Raw genomic sequence first — 18,428 nt, forward strand, 5'->3', positions numbered from 1 at the left:
GGCCCCCACCCGACCGCTTTAAGAAAGATGTTCACAGGTTAAGTTAAATTAAGATAAAATGAATGCTGAAAATAAATCTTGAGGGTTTGCTGGAGACACGTTCCGCCCCAGGCATATTATGAAAGAATATGATGCAGCAACATAGTTTGAAGAGCATGCAGGTGACCTTGTTGACAGTTTCCCTATATTTAGAGGGCTGTTGATAACTATTACACACTCTGTCCTTGGAGAATTGAAAAGGCAGAATTGGTGCGGATTAAGTGTGGGATGTGGACGAACAGCCCACTTCCTTTGAACACTGTCTTCAATGGACACACACCCCTTTCTAGAGCTCGTCATCATTTTAACACTGGGACTTCTCCCTGCAGCTTACTATCTTGCATTATGGTTGTTTTTATTATAAAATGTGATTTCTTTCAGTATTTTAAATGCAGGGCCTCTGGGATGCTTGCTGGCTGAAAAGTACTAGGGCATATAATACACCTTCCTGTTTAACAATGCAATGCCTAAAAACATTTGCCTCGTTTTTTAAATCTTGAGGCCAAATTTGTAACCTACTACTACTACTACTATTTATTTATACCCCACCCATCTGGCTGGGTTTCCCCAGGCACTCTGGGCTGCTCCCAACAGAATATTAAAAAAACGATAAAACATCAAACATTAAAAGCTTCCCTAAACACGGCTGCCTTTAGATGTCTTTTAAAAGTCAGATAGTTGTTTATTTCTTTGACATCTGATGGGAGGGCATTCCACAGGGCGGGCACCACTACCAAGAAGGCCCTCTGCCTGGTTCCCTGTAGGTTCACTTGTCGCAATTAGGGAACCACCAGAAGGCCCTCGGAGGTGGACCTCAGCGTCCGGGCTGAACGATGGGGGTGGAGGCACTCCTTCAGGTATATAGTGGACACTCAGGTTGCGAATGTGATCTGTGCGGGAGGCATGTTCGCAACCTGCGTCTGCACACGCATGGGTTGTGATTCGGCGCTTCTGCACATGTGCAACCACTGAAACACGGAAGTAACCTGTTCTGGTACTTCCAGGTTTCGGCGGTCCATAACCTGAAAAAACGCAACCTGAAGCCTCTGTAACCAGAGGTATGACTGTACTGGGCCAAGGCCGTTTAGAGCTTTAAAGAACAGCACCAACACTTTGAATTGTGCTCAAAAAGGTACCAGGGCCCAATGTAGGTCTTTCAAGACCGGTATTACAGTGGTACCTCAGGTTAGGTACTTAATTCGTTCCAGAGGTCCGTACTTAACCTGAAACTGTTCTTAACCTGAAGCACCACTTTAGCTAATGGGGCCTCCTGCTGCTGCCGCGCCGCCGAAGCACAATTTCTGTTCTCATCCTGAAGCAAAGTGCTTAACCTGAAGCACTATTTCTGGGTTAGCAGAGCCTGTAACCTGAAGCGTATGTAACCTGAAGCGTATGTAACCTGAGGTACCACTGTACCACCTTAGGTACCACCTCAGGTACCACCTCAGTGGTCTCAGTTGCCACTCCCAGTCACCAGTCTAGCTTTTCTTCCATCATGGAATCTAGGGATTCCAGGAGTCTCCTATTCAGGCTCTGAACAAACATGTAGGAAGCTGCCTTTTCCTGAGTCAGATCCTTCCTCCGCTAACCCAGGCAGCAACTCTCTAGGGTTAAAGACATGAGTCTCCCAGCCCTACCTGGGAATTGTGAACTTGGGGCCTTCTGCATTCAAAGCAGATGATCTACCTCCCTGAGCTGCTGCCTTTCCCAAGCAGTCCAGACTTGCTCAGCTTCAACAAGGTGGCTGTGTCACATATCCTCATGTCAAAACATGGAACTGCCCCAATCAGATAGGAGAAAAAAATCCATGTATAAAGTAACGGGCAAGTGTGAGAATTTGCTAAGTTTTGGAAGAATTAGCTTCAGCATAAAAAGTTGAAAAATGGTGGAAAATAAGTTATAACTATGAAAAAATCAAAGTTTTAGAGTAAAACTCTTTCTAGGTTTGATGATAAAATAAGAGGAGATTTAACAATAAGTACTCTAAACTTAAAATATAATTGGAGGAAAGTACAAAAACGCATGAAACAAGGTTACAATTTGCTGTTATTTTTATTGTAAGGAAGGCAGAGTGTGGAAGATGCGGGGAAGTCCAGTAGATCATGAAAAATTGTCTTGGAAAGATGAATATTTTCTTTTCTAACTTTTCTCTTTTCTTTCTGTAAAAAATGCTTTTGTTGTGTCATTGATGATGTACTTGAACTTGGAACCTAGAAAAAAAAGCAAATAAAAATATTATAAAAAAATAATAATAAAGTAACGGGCAAGTGCAGATGCTCCCATTCATTGTAGCCCTTAACCTGTTTTTCTCTCCAGGTGTTCCCCTGGAGGTTCTGATACCAGAAGCATCTCTGACCACAGACTGATTAAAATCTCTAGTTAGCTGCCTCTCCACATATTCAAGGTACTGCACAAAGAGCTAAAACAAAACCATTGCAGTAAGGCTTTCACGAAAGAACAGAACGGCAGAAAACAAGTAAATCAACCGGCTGAACTGAAGGCCAAAGAGATGTTTTGCACCCTCTCTGGAAAGTCAAGAGAGAAGTCCATTCCACAGCTTCTAGGCAGCTGTGCAATGTCCCTGCTTCTCACTGCAGTTATCCTTACAACAACCCTGCGGAGGCTAGTCTAACATTTTGCAGCCACACCAAAGAATTATTAGCTCTCATCGAATTGAACCAGAGATTCATAAAAGGACTGAAGCTGATTAGTTGAGACAGAAAGTTGCTTAGAAAGCTGGGCTGATGGGATATAAGCCAAGCGTTGGGGGAAAATTTGGCTTTTGTTCCTGGCTGGGGTTTTTTAACGGGATCCTCTGCATTCCCCTTCTATGTGACAGGGTAGCTGTGTGTTTCAATACATACATGAAGCTGACTCTGTCATGCCTACTTTGTCCCTCATCTCAGCTCCTGCTTGTGAATGAAATAAATATATTTGTAAAGTGTAAAATTAAATTTAAAAAAATCCTTTGGGGTGTCATGGAAGATGCATAATTTTGCTTTATTGTTTACAGGCAGAAGGGATCTAGCATTGAAGAGCCTTCATTTTGAAAAATGCACAGTCACGTTAACCATACTTCTGTGCGAAAGTTCACAGACTAAGAGATTATAAAGGGGGGGAAATATATCCCTCCCATTGTGCTTGAAGCTTCGTGTGCGGTGAGATAGCATAGGATCAAGGTCACCAGAGGCTTTTGTTTGCAAGGAGCTGGGACGACAGGCAGGGAGAGAATTAGTGCCTATAATGGGCACACGTACCAATTCTGATGTAACTATTTGCAGTTAAAACCCACAAGGGAAGTGGTTGCATAAACAGGGTAAAGTATTTTTGTATGGCTGTGCGGTTCAGTGCTCTTTTCTTGGAGGTTTGGTTTTCTAAAGTGAGTCTTTGTACTGTTAGTAGATTGACTCACAAAACCACCTCTTCTACGTCTATCCAAGATAATATCGGCAAGCTTTGATGACAATTTTGAATCATCAGGGTTCTAGCGGCCTCACAGGACTAAGAACTCACAAAGGCAACTGCAAGCTGGAAGAAAAATGGTCCAATGAGTCATCACTGAGTATGGTCAAATGGTCACAACGGTGTCTGGTGTCTCTTGGAGACTGGCAGGGCAGAAAGGAGGAAGACCAAAAGTAGGTGGAGCCAGTGACAGCCAATGACAAGCAGAGCCAACAAATTCTAATTTTGTCCTCTCTGGTGAGGGCAACATTGAGAACATGGATGAGGATGCTAACAGGTAATGCTACCCCCTGAACTGGTGGTAAGTCAGAAGGAAGGCAGGTGGTGGCTGGCTAAGGGCAGACTGAGGTTGGGTCTCGTTTGGGAGGAAGGTTGGAATATAAATTTAATGGATAATAAAATAATAATATTGGAGCAGTGTCTCATTTGCCCAAGTGAACCAGCCTCCACAAAGAGTATCTATGATGAGGAGATTGTAATACTTATTTCTGCATGGGTTTAGTAGACAACACTGGCTGAGTGTGTTGCTGTGCTCTGCCGTTCTCTTGCCTACCGGTTATTTATTCACTTACTTCTTTTACCTTTCCTCCACCTGTGGTTGGACATACCCTCAGTCTGGTTTTTGCCACAGAGTAGAATGGTAATACTCTGTGGGACTCGTTGTGAGTCATTTGTCAAGGAGGGACCAATTCCTAGTGAGCTTTGGGTCAAATGTGGCTATTGCACTCTGCAGGGGTGGACGACCGATTGGGATGGTCTGCCCTTGGAGCATAGAAGCCAACTCCAAGGGGCCAATGTCCCTTCGGCCCCTCCATAAATGATTTGCACCCCCCCCCAAGTAGATGGGCATTGCCATTCAATGGTGTGTGTGTGCAGTGTCATGTGATCAATTATGTGTGACAGGGGCTTACCTGCCCCCCCCCCATATATTTAGTTCAAGTTGGCACCCCTGTCTTGGAGATTTATGGACACAAAAATCATCACTGATTTTTGCGGTATGCTGGTCCCTCCTCTTTACCTTGGTCTTTGACGCTTGAGATATATATCTTAGGGCCCACTCTAACTGTGACTGTAATTTGTTTTAAACTGTTTTAAATACTGTATTTTGTATTCAATAATCTACTTCAGGTCTGTGCTGCTCAATGACCAAAGCAACAGTAAATGTACTGTATAAGGAATTTGTTGCCATTTATTTAGCTCAAGGTCAGTTGGGACTATTGTCGACCTAAATCCACTGAGAGAAAATAAGTCCCTGACATCGGAACAAAACAACATAATAATCTTCCATCCCATTATTGGAATTCTTATCGGCTTTGCTGCTTATTGTCTTGTATTATGGCTGTTTTTACTGCAGTTGTGATTTCTTTCAGTACTTGGTGGGCCTTGTAGTCTTAGGTAAACCATTATTGCTCAGCCATAAATGCCCATCTGAAATACAAAGGTGATAATATTAGTCTCTGCCACACAAGGCTATTATGACGAACTTTTATAGAAAAGAGCTACAAAATAGAGATAATAAATATGACCACCCTACTCTCAACAGGAGAATTAGAAATTACTAAATGCTATCACTGTCAAGGATAATGTGCAGCAGCGAAGTAGTTAGCAAACAATGTTAGCGTCTTAAATAACTGTGCTTTCTTGATTGGTATTATGGAAGACCGTTCCAGCTAAGCTTACATTACTTTGGTTATTTAGGGTTGCCGTATTTCAAACAGTGAGAATCCGGACAGAAATTTGTTGAGCTTTTTTGGCAAATCCACAATTAAAAAGAAAAGACTATTTTAAAGGAAAATCACAATTTTCACCCGGACACTGCTTCCAACACCAGTATTCTAGATGTGTCCAGGAAATTATGGACATATGACAACCCTACCAATGGTATTATTATTATTATTAGTAGTAGTAGTAGTAGTATTGCCATTTCATGTTAAGATAGACAGACTACTTTCTATAGATTGCTTTGCTTTCTAACTTGCACATTCCACAAAAAGCAGGCCTGGCATCCTTCAGCAGTTACCAGGACCTTCTGTTGACACCTGCCCTGGGCAGAGTAGAAAGATCCAGAATCAAATCTCCACTTGACCATGAAGCTCAGTGGATGAGCTTGACCTGTCAAGGTCAAGTGTGTCCAAATTCAAATGGTTATGGGGTAGACCATATACATGATTGTGTATATACAAGGAGGGATGGCATAAACATGTGAACTAATCAGAATTAGAAAATAAGTCTCATAAGACCAATGTACTGCACGGCATGCCCAACTGTTCAGAAAGCAAACGGTTACATAGGTATCTTTCGCTGAGTTTCCCAACTTAAAGTAACGCTTTGTGCACCTGATGAAGTGGGGAGCAGCTCATGAAAGTTTATGCCATAACAAATCTGATACAGGTAGGTAGCCGTGTTGGTCTGCCGTAGTCAGAAAAAAATAAAAAATTCCTTCCAGTAGCACCTTAGAGACGGTGCATGCACACGAAAGCTCATACCAATAAAAAAACTTAGTTGGTCTCTAAGGCACTAATGGAAGGAATTTTTAAAAATCTGATACATTGTGATCCTGCAAAGGTCTATGCAGAACAGGGCTGGGCTGGGATGTTTTGCTGTTTGAGGCAGAACACCCTGGCACAGTCTGAGGTGATTGCCTCACCTCACCTCACGTATGGGCTGGCCCTGACTTAGAAGTAAGTCCCTGGTAAGTGCAGTGCATATAGCAGGCACCCCCCAAACTCGGCCCTCCAGATGTTTTGGAACTACAACTCCCATCATCCCTAGCTAACAGGACCAGTGGTCAGGGATGATGGGAACTGTAGGAGACTTCCGGGTTGGTGCCTCCGGCAATGGCGGATTTCCTCTGACCGGGAGGAATCTGCTCCGTGGAAATTTGGGTCTGGCCGCCACGGCGAAGGCGGAGACCCGTAAAAATCACAGGCGGGAGAAGCCTGTGAATGTGGGATTCGGTGGGCACCTTTTGCGCCTTCCCTACTCGCGGGGAAACCCGGTTTCGGGGATCCGGAGCAACGTGGGGTGAGCGGCGTGGTGCTTCAAATCGTCTGCTTCTTCCACAGAGCGAAGCCGCATAGCTGTTGCCGGAGAGCATTGACTTTTTCCTGTGGACAATTTGACTCCAAAGTAATTACCCATGAGTAGAGCTGAGATGGGAGAATCGGATTTTAAACGTTTAATTTGGCATCGAAACGGGGAGGTTCAAAACAGGAAGTCCGCCTTCCCTATTTGTAAACAGACTGAGGCAAGGAGGCTGTAGGCTGAAGTCTTGGAAAGCCTTTTGTAAAAGACTAAATTTCCATCGGTAAAGAGCATAAAACCCCCCTTGGAGGCAGGAGAAGAGGGGGGGAAGTTGTGGACTGAGTATGCCTGCAGGAGAGAGTGAAGGGAGTTAAAATACCGCCGCTCTGACCCTGGAAACGGGCTGCCAGTAGGACTGACGTTTTGGAATGTTCATTGACAGCACTTAGAATGTTCCTTGACAGCTAGCAAAGTAAGAAAAAATACATTGTTTCTATTGTCTCCGGCTGCTTCTAAAAAGGAGTAAAAAGTAACTGAAATCTGAAACTAACTTTGGATTGTATGAGTTGCGTTTAAAGGGGACATTGTTGACGATTATAAATAGAAACTGTTTCCCCCTAGTGGAAGTCTCTGAAATTGGTTACTTTATAAGAGCTGGGCTAGGGGGATTTCCAGCTGCAAGATAAAAATTGTGAGACTCTGAGATTGACCTTGAATCTCTCAAGTGTTATGGCAAATGGAAAGGAAAAAACAGATGAAATGTCGACAGAAGAGGCCTTAGTGGTCGCATTAGTGAAAATAAACGATTCGCTGGAACAGCTTCACAGGAAAACAGACAATCTGGGACAAAAGGTGAACACCAACACAGAAACCATCCAGAGATTGATACAGGAATTTACCTTGACACGGCAAACTGCGGATGAAGTCAGGGAGAAAACCCTTGCTGCTGAATGTAAAACAATACAACTGGAGTGTGAGAGAGCCCCATCCATTCAAAGGCAACTCAATGAACATAAGTTGACATCTGTTATGATGGAACTTAAATAAAAACAGATGAATTTGAGGACCAGAGCCCTACCTGAATTGGGAAAGGAAAGCTTGACAGAGCTTCAGGAGGAGACAGGACTAACATCGGTTGAGAAAGAGAGGCTTTTGGGGGTCAGTATTACCGCCAAAAATGTGAATTTATTTAAGGGTAACTGTGAAGGACGTTGGATTGAAGAGAAGGGGGATTGGGAAATATGGACAAATCTGAAGTTGCTATTGTTGGGTCGAGCTGTTGTGGTGGGGATGAGGGTTGCTGTGTTGCCGGGGATGTTGCTTTTGTTCCAAATAGTGCAAGTTTTGGATGAGATGGATTGTTTCAGGAGGTGGCAGAGGGATGTTTCTGGATTTGTTTGGCAGGGCAGGAAGCCTCAAGTAAAATTTAAGATATTGACGGATGCTAAAGAAGGAGGTGGACCTGCCCTGCCAGACCCCTAAACTTTGTTGTGAACCATCTGCTTTTTGCTGGCTGAGAGAATGGTTGTCTCTTGGAAGCACTGAAGTGTTGGATAATGGCCGATGAAGTTGATGGACTAGATGGAATTGGCAGAAATGACTGGCAAGATCCGAGACCAAGGAGAAGAGTCAGTGGAAGAAGACTGGGAAAAGTTTAAAGATTATTTATAGAAATATTGTAAAATTAATGAATGTTAGAAGAATGTTGGAATGAAGTTATATGGCTTCAGTAGAAATGTTATAAGGAATTAAGTATAAATAGATTAATAGAGTATTAAAGGAAAATAAGGTTAAAATGTGTTAAGATAATTATAGGATAGAAAACAGGGGAAGATGGAAAGGAATTGCTGAAATAATTAATAGAAGTGGAATACAAAAAGGGAGGTGTGAGGAGGCTGTGGAAATATGTGAAAGAAAGATAAGATATTGGAAGTTGTTGTTTTTTCTTCTCTTTTGATGTGTTTTTAAATTGTTTTTGTTTTGTTTTGTTAATTTTTATGTAGTGTTTTTGTATTGTAATGTACTGTTTTTTCTTTGTTTTTTCTGTAAGTGTTTAAATTGTTGTAAAAGGAATAAATATTATTATTTTTTTAAAAAGGGATGATGGGAACTGTAGTCCCAAAACATCTCAAGGGCCGAGTTTGGGGATGCCTTGCATATAGGATTTAAGCCCTAAGGACTCAGCTGCGTTGGCAAAGAAAAAATGCTTTACACGAGTTGTTTATGCCTTCTAACACTGTGACACCAGACGGCGCTGTGGAGTTCAGTTTTTGCTTACCCAATTTCTCATGCAAAGTTTGTAACACGTTTAACTGAAACACATCTAGCCCTAGTCTGAATGGTGCCACAAAACACTGGCTTGTTGTTGTTTTTTTAGCTGTAGTAGTTGCTGATTAACACAGCAACCACCTTGGAATTTGTGACCATGAAGTACAACCATGTTTTATCTCCTTTAGATGTATTTTTTTGTTTTTTGTTTACCACAGTTTGTACCACTGCCGGAACGAAAAAGCAGATAGGAAAGGGTAAAACAGTTCTTTGATGGTATCAGTAAGCTGGAAAGAGACTAGATTTTTTTTAGTTGCTGTTTACAGCAACTATTTTGACTGACATATGGTATAATAAATCAGCTTCTATTTGTGCTTTATTTTGAAATCTAAAATAGATTATTGAGAGTGCTTTCCTCTTACATTCACCACAATAATACGTTTTGAACATGTTATAAACATGCAACACCAGATGGCGCCAGAGAACAAAAAGGAGGTTATAAGGATTTTTACACAGGCTTTTTTTTCTTGTAACGATTTCATTTCTGACTTATTTATAGTGTTTTTAACCTGTGTCTAGATCCACCCACAGACCGTTTGTATTCAGACTATTGAAGGTCTATATTTTGGAATCAATTCCAGTCTGAAGGCGTTAAGTAAAGGAATCTTTAAAACAAAAAACCAACAACATGAGCATCTCTAAGAATTATTAAATAATTTGAACTAAGTGCAATATGCAACAGATTAACATTGTTACAGTAAACATAGGGGATTGGCTCCAGAGGACTGCAGCTAGCAGAAGAAAGCGAGGCAATTTTTACCAGTTTCTCTCACAGTCCTTCGAGACCCCCTGAAAATCTGCTTCGGAGGGTTGGGAAACCTTCTGGAACAATGTGAGGTGGGATGCAACATGGCATGATATAACTAGAGGAAAATGGAATTGTCTGAAATCCTGTCTTTTTGTGTTATGAAATTATGTTGACTATTGGTTTAAGTTAAAAGGTAAAGGACCCCTGGGCAACTCTGGGGTTGCGGCGCTCATCTTGCTTTCAGGCCAAGGGAGCTGGCGTTTGTCCACAGACAACTTTTCCGGGTTATGTGGCCAGTATGACTAAACTGCTTCTGAGGCAACAGGACACTGTGACGGAAACCAGAGCGCATGGAAACACCGTTTATCTTCCTGCCACAGTGGTACCTATTTATCTACTTGCACTGGCATGCTTTCAAACTGCTAGGTTGGCAGGAGATGGGACAGACCAACAGGAGCTCTGCCCGTCACGGGGATTTGAACCACCGACCTTCTGATCGGCAGTGGTTTAGACCACAGTGCCACCAGCACACCCAATTGGTTTAAATAGTGGGTCACATTGTAGGTCGATAGAATCACATCATTTGAAAAGCAAAGTATGCAGTATGCCTCTGAATGCTGGGAATCCCAGGAGGAGAGAATGATGCTCTGCTCAGATCCTATTTGAACTTTTGAAGGCTTTCTATAGTCATCTGGTTGGCCATTATGAGAGCAGGATACTGGACTAGATGGGCCATTCACCCAAACCTCCAGACTCTTCTTATATTCAATTCAGTGTCCTCCAGATATCTTGACATTTGGATTCAATTCACCTGTAATATGATTTGTAAACATGTGTTTTTTAAAATTCTCCCCAACAGGATTTGACTTCTCAGAAATGTAGCATTGTCATGCATGTATTTTCAAATTGGTATACTGATTACCTTTAAAAAAATAAATGGGGGAATTCATCTTATATAATCACCAATCTAGAAAGCAAATAGTCAGCAACCTGAAGGGAACTGCAGCTGAGGTCCTTCGCTTGACTTTGCAGTTTACAAACTGAAATGTTTGGAGCGAAGGAAGTCTTCCAGCTAGTATAATTGTTTTAGACAAAGATTCTGACCCTTTTTAGTAATATCTGTGTGAGTTTCACTGTGGTCTCTGAAGGCACAGGGATGATGGAATGCATGTTTGCCGCTGGGCTTAAACGTGAAGGAAACGTGAGTCATGTTTAGGGAAGCTTTTAATGTTTGATGCATTACTGTATTTTAATATTTTGTTGGAAGCCGCCCAGAGTGGCTGAGGAAGTCCAGCCAGATGGGTGGGACAGACCAACTATATAAATAATATAATAATAAATAAATAATAATAATACATTATTATTATTATTATTATTATTATTATTATTATTATTATTATTATTCATACGAGTCACAGATGCGAATCCATGGTGCAGGATCCTGCCAGCTGGTGTGACTCTGCTGTGTCTGTGCTCAGCCAAAGATCCAAATTTGTCCCTACATGCAATCAGCACAATCATCATAACTCTTGGTTAACTTGGGAACCCTGCAAAATGTATCATCCCAAATGCTTGGGCATGCATAGGCCTTTTTCAGATCTTTGGCAAAATGTGCACAGGCCGTAAAGGTAAAGGGACGCCTGACCATTAGGTCCAGTCGTGACCGACTCTGGGGTTGCGGCGCTCATCTCGCTTTATTGGCCGAGGGAGCCGGTGTACAGCTTCCAGGTCATGTGGCCAGCATGACTAAGTCATTTCTGGCGAACCAGAGCAGCACACGGAAACACCGTTTACCTTCCCTCTGGAGTGGTACCTATTTATCTACTTGCACTTGACGTGCTTTCGAACTGCTAGGTTGGCAGGAGCAGGGACCGAGCAACGGGAGCTCACCCCGTCGCGGGGATTCGAACCGCTGACCTTCTGATCAGTAAGTCCTAGGCTCTGTGGTTTAACCCACAGTGCCATAAGACAGGGCAAATGGGTGTGATCCCACTCTCCCCATGCACTCTCATACCAGCAATTATGTTCTGGGAACAGCCCAGTTCCTTCTGATTCTTCTCACTTAATAATAAATAATGGCATGTAGCGGTATGGTCAAAGGTGACTAATCATTACTTATATTAAAAAAAGAAGCATATGGGTTTGAATAGAGACCATTTTTTATTTTTAAATTTGCTTTTGCCTTTCCAAATAGTGATGAGTGCACCTTAAGTAGCTCTTTAATTACCTCTAATCACTTTGGATTAGAGAGTGGGATAATTACAGAATGTTTAAAGTCAATTTTACTTTAAAAAATAATAATAACCCATTGATAAAGATAACAAGGCAGGGTACAGAAGATAAAATAAAATGAACCAAGCATATAATAAAATAAGCACTTATGTGCTATAAATAAATAATTAATATTAACCAAATGAGGCAGCTAAAAACAGCCGCCAATTAAATATAATACAGGAACTCAATGCCATGAAACCTTAAGATTGTGCCATAAAATAAAATCTCATCCAAGCTGTCCATTTGAAACGCTTTAAGTTGACACAGAATGAAATAAGACAATTGGGTTGTGTGGTTAAAACAGAGGGAGGAACAATTTTTTAAAGGGCCATATTCTCCAGAATGAATGAATGAATGACCAAAATACACAGCTACCAGATCCAGTGATATTTCAGGAGAGCTTTCAGTTTTCTAGTTAAGCAAAAGTCATGAGAAAGCACCTCTATATTGTTCAGCATGTGCATGTGCTAACTGCCAAGTATGCCACGGGGCTCCTCCCATCGCAATGACATAGCTGCCAACTTACAGATTTGAAAATAAGGGACCAGCAGCCTTGAAAATAAGGGATCAGCAGACAAAATAAGGGATTTCCAAGCACAGGTATGTTCAGCTTCTGAGCCCCTCCGAGCCAAAGGCAGAAAGCCCAGCCAGCAGCCAAACGAAGCCTCAAGCAGTGGTTCCCATAGCGCAGCAACCCAGCAAAGGGGATGCAGCAAGGAAAACCACCGTCACCTCTCTGCTGGGAAGCGCTGAGCAAAAGCCAGTCCCCAAGCAATGCGGCCGATTTGATCGGCACAAGGTATGCAAGCTGTTATGTACTGAAGTTCTCACCCTGGGCCAGCAGGGGGATACTGTAGATAGTTTTCCCTCAGGTCCACATCAGTTATTTTAGGCGGGAAACCCTGGGTTGTTGTTGCTACAATGTTGACAGCCGGCTGCCTATAAAAGCAGGCCGGCTGAGCTGTTTGCTGTTCAGTTCTGTCCAGCTTACAAATAAAGAGCTGCTCTGGAGAAATCACTGTGTCGTCTGCTATGTTCGCCCACAACTTAACACTGGCAACAAAGGTGGGATCGATGGACATTAGAGCCAGATGCAGCCACCCTCTGAGCAGAGCTGAATCACTGAGCGAAATCACTGAACAGAACCAATTCAGAGCTGACTGTTCTGGCTAGAGCACGGTGTTCCATCCATTGCCCTTCACGCTGGCATCGGAATCATGGCTTCACTTGTGCCTCTACCGCCGTTTGCGCCAGCCTCTGAATCATGGGACTCCTACCTCGCTCGGTTCGACTGCTACCTCCAAGCCAACGAGCTGACGCAAGTATCACAGGAGCGTAAGCGGGGCCTATTCCTCAGCCTCTGTGCGCCTGAGGTGTTTGAGACGGCCCGAGCATTGGTTGCACCTGAAGCAGTCCAGGCAACACTGTGGGACACGATCCAAGAGAAGCTCCGCAACCACAATGCACCAAAGCCGTCCAAGATTGCTGCCCGCCATGCGTTCTACCACCGGAACCAGGCAGAGGGGGAGTCAATCAACAACTACACCACCGCCCTGCGACAGGCTGCAATGCACTGCGAGTTCCGAGACTTAAACGATGCCCTGATGGATCGAATCATCTGCGGGGTCCGGGACATCCATCTGCAACGGCGTCTCCTCGCCAAGCCAGACCTCACGCTACAGAAAGCCATTGAGGAGGCTGCGGCCTCAGAAGCTGCTGAACGCTCCGCCAGGAGATCCGCAAGTCCAGCAGCCCGCGTCTTGCTAGGAAGCCAGTTCCAGTGCATCATGAAGAGGCCAGCAGTGATGAGGCATCCTCCAGTGAAGACGATGATGTGCACCAGACAAAGCGGGAGCGCAGGAAGTTCCAACAGAAGTCCAAGGGCCAACCGGAATGTGCCGGCTGCGGAGGCAACTATTCCCGTGCCAAGTGTCGATTCAGAGACGCCATCTGTAGGAAGTGTTCCAGAAGGGGCCACATCACTAAGGTCTGACACCCCCCCTTCACCGACTCACAAGTCCAAGTCTTCACTCCAGTCTGCCAAGGAAAGCTGTTTCGCTCTCACCAACTGCTGCTGCCCGTCTGGAACCACGATTGGCCAAACCGACATGCCTACGCGACGCAAGCTGAACGTCACGGTGCTCATTGAAGGAGCTCCATGTGACATGGAGATCGACACCGGGTCTGCCCTGTCCATCGTGTCTTGGAGCACCATCAAAAGACTGGTACCCAGAGTGTCCAAAAGGCAACTCGACTCTCACCGCGTACACCTGAGAGACTACCAGGGAAACGACATTCCCGTGGTAGGCGTTGGCCGGTTCCGGATCGCCTTCAAGGATTTTTCGGGCCTGCTCCGACTGGTGGTGGTCGAAGGTCAGCGGCCAAGCCTCCTAGGGCTAGACTGGTTTGATGCCCTCGGCCTGGAAGTCACCGGCATCAACTGCATCTCTAACGCAGAGACTGAGGGTCTGGTCAAAGACTTTGCCGAGGTTTTTGACGGCACTTTGGGGCAATATACAGGTACGCCCATCTCCTTTAGCCTTGATCTACAAGTCGCCCCCATCAAGCTAAAGCCACACCAGGTTCCCTTTGCTCTCAAGACTAAGGTGGACGAACAACTGGACAAGCTGATCGCCCAAGGAGTTTTGGAGCCGGTTGACCACGCCAAGTGGGAAACCCCCATCGTCACGCCTGTCAAGCCAGACGGGTCGGTGAGAATCTGCGCTGATTACAAGTGCACGATCAACAAGGCACTTCAGCAGCACGCTTATCCGGTTCCTGTTGTCCAACACCTGCTGCATTCCCTGGGTCCTCTTCGCTAAGCTGGACCTTGCCCAAACCTATCAACAACAGCCCATCGATGATGCCACTGCTGAAGCCCAGACAATCGTCACCCACCGAGGGGCATTCCGTTGCCGCCGGTTGCAGTTCGGGGTGAGTGTGGCTCCTGGCATCTTCCAAAGCCTTATGGAGCGTCTCCTGCAAGGGCTTCCGGGCGTGGTACCATATTTTGATGACGTCTTGGTGTCCGCAGACTCACACCAGCAGCTGTTCGAGCTCCTCTGTGCCGTGCTGACCAGGTTCCAAGAGGCCGGGCTCAAGGTAAAGAGGGAGAAGTGCCGGATCGCCGTTCCACAGGTAGAGTTCCTGGGCTATCTTATCAACGCCTCCGGCCTTCACCCAACCACATCCAAGATTCGCGCTATCCAGCAGGCCCCCATCCCAAAGAACAAGACGGAGTTGCAGGCGTTCCTGGGGCTGCTGAACTTTTATAACATGTTCCTGTCCCACAAAGCCACGGTGGCTGAGCCTCTTCACCAACTCCTCAGCACAAAGACGCCTTGGTCCTGGGGTCATTGGGAGACGGCGGCCTTCAACGCGGTCAAGGCTCTCCTTTCATCGGACCGTGTGCTGGTACAGTACAGTGAATCCAGGCTGCTGGTCCTTGCCTGCGACACCTCACCTTTTGTCATCGGCACTGTCCTTAGTCACCGTTTTCCAGACGGAAGAGAAGCACCGCTCGCCTACTTTTCCAGGACGCTATCTCCGACAGAACGGAATTACAGCCAGCTCGACAAGGAGGCACTGGCACTTGTGGCTGGAGTGAAGAGGTTCCATGAATACCTCTATGGCAGGACTTTTGACCTCATCACTGACCACAAGCCGCTCCTGGGCCTCCTCGCCGGTGATCGTCCAACTCCACCGGTCCTCTTGCCACGCATGCTGCGATGGACTGTTTTCCTGGCTGCCTACCACTACCGGCTCGTCCATCGCCCGGGGAAATCGATGGGCCATGCCGACGCCCTCAGCCGTTGCCCTCTTCCAGCGTTTGTGGAAGACCCGGCTCCAGCTTCATCGCTCCTCCTGATTGAGGATCTTCTGGCAGCGCCTGTATCAGCTGCCACTGTGGCCTCCGCATCTGCCCAGGATCGCACCATCAGCCGTGTGCTCAACTGGGTGTGGAGGGGGTGGCTACAAGGGCCTTTTGCATCGGAGTTCCAGCCCTTCGCAACCAGACAATATGAACTCTCGGCTCATCGCGGCTGTCTGCTGTGGGGAGACCGCATCGTGATTCCCCAAAGACTCCGTCAACGCGTCCTGGAGGCTCTGCACGTTGGCCACCCGGGAATTATCAAAATGAAGGTGGTGGCTCGGTGTTATGTCTGGTGGCCTAACATGGACGATGCCATCACTGCCTGGGTGTCCGCCTGTCAAGCATGCCAAGAATCGAGGCTTGCACCACCGGCAGCTAAGGGACACACCTGGGAGACGCCAAAGACACCCTGGTCGAGGGTGCACATCGATCTGGCTGGCCCCTTTCACGGCCGGACCTTTATGGTAGTGATGGACGCCTATTCCAAATGGCTGGAGGTGGCCCTGATGCCCTCCACCCCTACCGAGGCCGTCATCCGGGTGCTGCAAGGCCTGTTTGCAACGCATGGGTGTCCTGATGTCCTTGTCTCCGACAACGGACCGCAGTTCACGTCAGGCACTTTTGAGCGGTATCTTTTGGGACTGGGCATCCGCCATGCCCTAATGGCACCCTTTCATCCATCCAGCAACAGGCAAGCGGAGAGAATGGTGCGCTCGGCAAAAGCACTGGCGCGCCTGGACCGGGGAGACTGACACGAGCGGGTCACCGAATACTTGTTCGTGCAACACATCACCCCTCATGCGGCCACAGGGCGGAGTCCTGCTGAACTGCTAGTTGGCCGCCGCCTCAGGTCACCGCTCGACCGGCTGCACCCGGACTTTGTCGTAGCCGAACCCCCAGGCTGTGCCAACGCGCCACGGTCATTTGTTCCAGGAAACCAGGTCTTTGCCCGGAACTATGTGGGGGACATTCCTTGGGTGCCAGCCACAGTAGTGGGAGTCACTGGACCTCGCTCGTACCAGGTGGCACTTGAAGATGGACGCTTGTGGCGCCGGCACATAGACCAGCTTAGGCGCAGGGTTGGGGACTTGGACATTACTGTGGTGCCCCCAACTGCGCTTGTGGCTCCAGAAAAGACACTTACAGATGGCGAGGCTCCACCTACACCTCCCTCGCAAACTGCCAACGTGGAGCCGAACCAAGCCTCTTCAGAGGGTCTGCCAGACTTACCACAGACTCAGACCACTCCACTTGCAGAGGCTCCACCCACAGCAGCGGATCAAGGGGATTTGGTTTCAATGCCACCTAGGGTCGCACCACAGCCTCAGCAAGAATTGTGTGGCCCCCCGGGCTTGGTTACCAGCCCCTGGCGGTCTGGCAGAGTTTCCAAGCGCCCAACTTATTTAAAGGACTATGTTGTTGGACATGTATCACTGTTGGTCTAAGTATGGGAAATGTAACCGATATGCTTTTGTGCCTAATTGAACCATTACGTGTAGTGCTGCATATAAGGAAACCATTACGATTGTAACTAACGCCTTATCTCGGTGGGGGGGGGTGTTATGTACTGAAGTTCTCACCCTGGGCCAGCAGGGGGATACTGTAGATAGTTTCCCCTCAGGTCCACGTCAGTTATTTTAGGCGGGAAACCCTGGGTTGTTGTTGCTACAATGTTGACAGCCGGCTGCCTATAAAAGCAGGCCGGCTGAGCTGTTTGCTGTTCAGTTCTGTCCAGCTTACAAATAAAGAGCTGCTCTGGAGAAATCGCTGTGTCGTCTGCTATGTTCGCCCACAACTTAACACAAGCTCCACCCCCCCCAGTCGCTCTTAGACTCCTTATTGGGTGAGCAATGCAGCCAAGCAACATAGTTGGAGCCTCCCTCCTCCCTGGCTGGCAGGGAGGGAGGGAGAGGAGCTGCTTCCTTTGAAACCTGGGAAATTTAAGGGACATCATCAATAAGGGACAGCAGCGGGACATGGCGCTGGGATAAGGGAGTTTCCCGCCAAATAAAGGACGGTTGACAGCTGTACGCAACGAGGAACTGGAACTCAGAACAGGTTTTGCCAAAGGCTTTTATTTTCAGGTCAGAGTGGTACAGAAGGCAGTCACAGATTGCAAGGGTCAGCAACTACATGAGAGATCAAAAGTAAGGATAAATCATTCAATCAAAGAGCAACATACCCCCTGCGCTCCTTCCTTTTGAAAGACTAGGCGGGCATTGCATTAGCACAGCAAGCTACTGCATTGCTGAGAGTGGGACACCCTCTTCGTGAGTTGCCTGGGTGAGGTAGTTTAGCTACAAAGTTTTCCATCAATTGCCCAGACAGGCATTCTGTTAATCAAGAATGGGGGACCTTTGGCCTTCCAGATATTGCTATTGACACAACCAGTATGGCCAATGGTCAGGGATGCTGGGAGTTGTAGTCCAACACCTGGAGGGCCACAGGTTTCCTGTCCATGCTGTACACAATAGGTAAAACACAAGCAATTTTCTTTGCTGTCCGTTTTCCCACCACTGGTTCTCTACAGTGCAGAATCTATGGCATAAAGAGTAGTTTTCAGGGGTTTCCCACCCACCCCCGCACAGGAAGGGTCATTTATTCTTACACACTTTGCCCAAAAAATAAAAAATTGTGCCCAGCAACTCTGGGCGCTTACCGCACAAAAATTTGCAAAAC

Source organism: Podarcis bocagei (assembly GCF_964188305.1).
Source record: "Podarcis bocagei genome assembly, chromosome: 3".
Classification (NCBI taxonomy): Eukaryota; Metazoa; Chordata; class Lepidosauria; order Squamata; family Lacertidae; genus Podarcis; species Podarcis bocagei.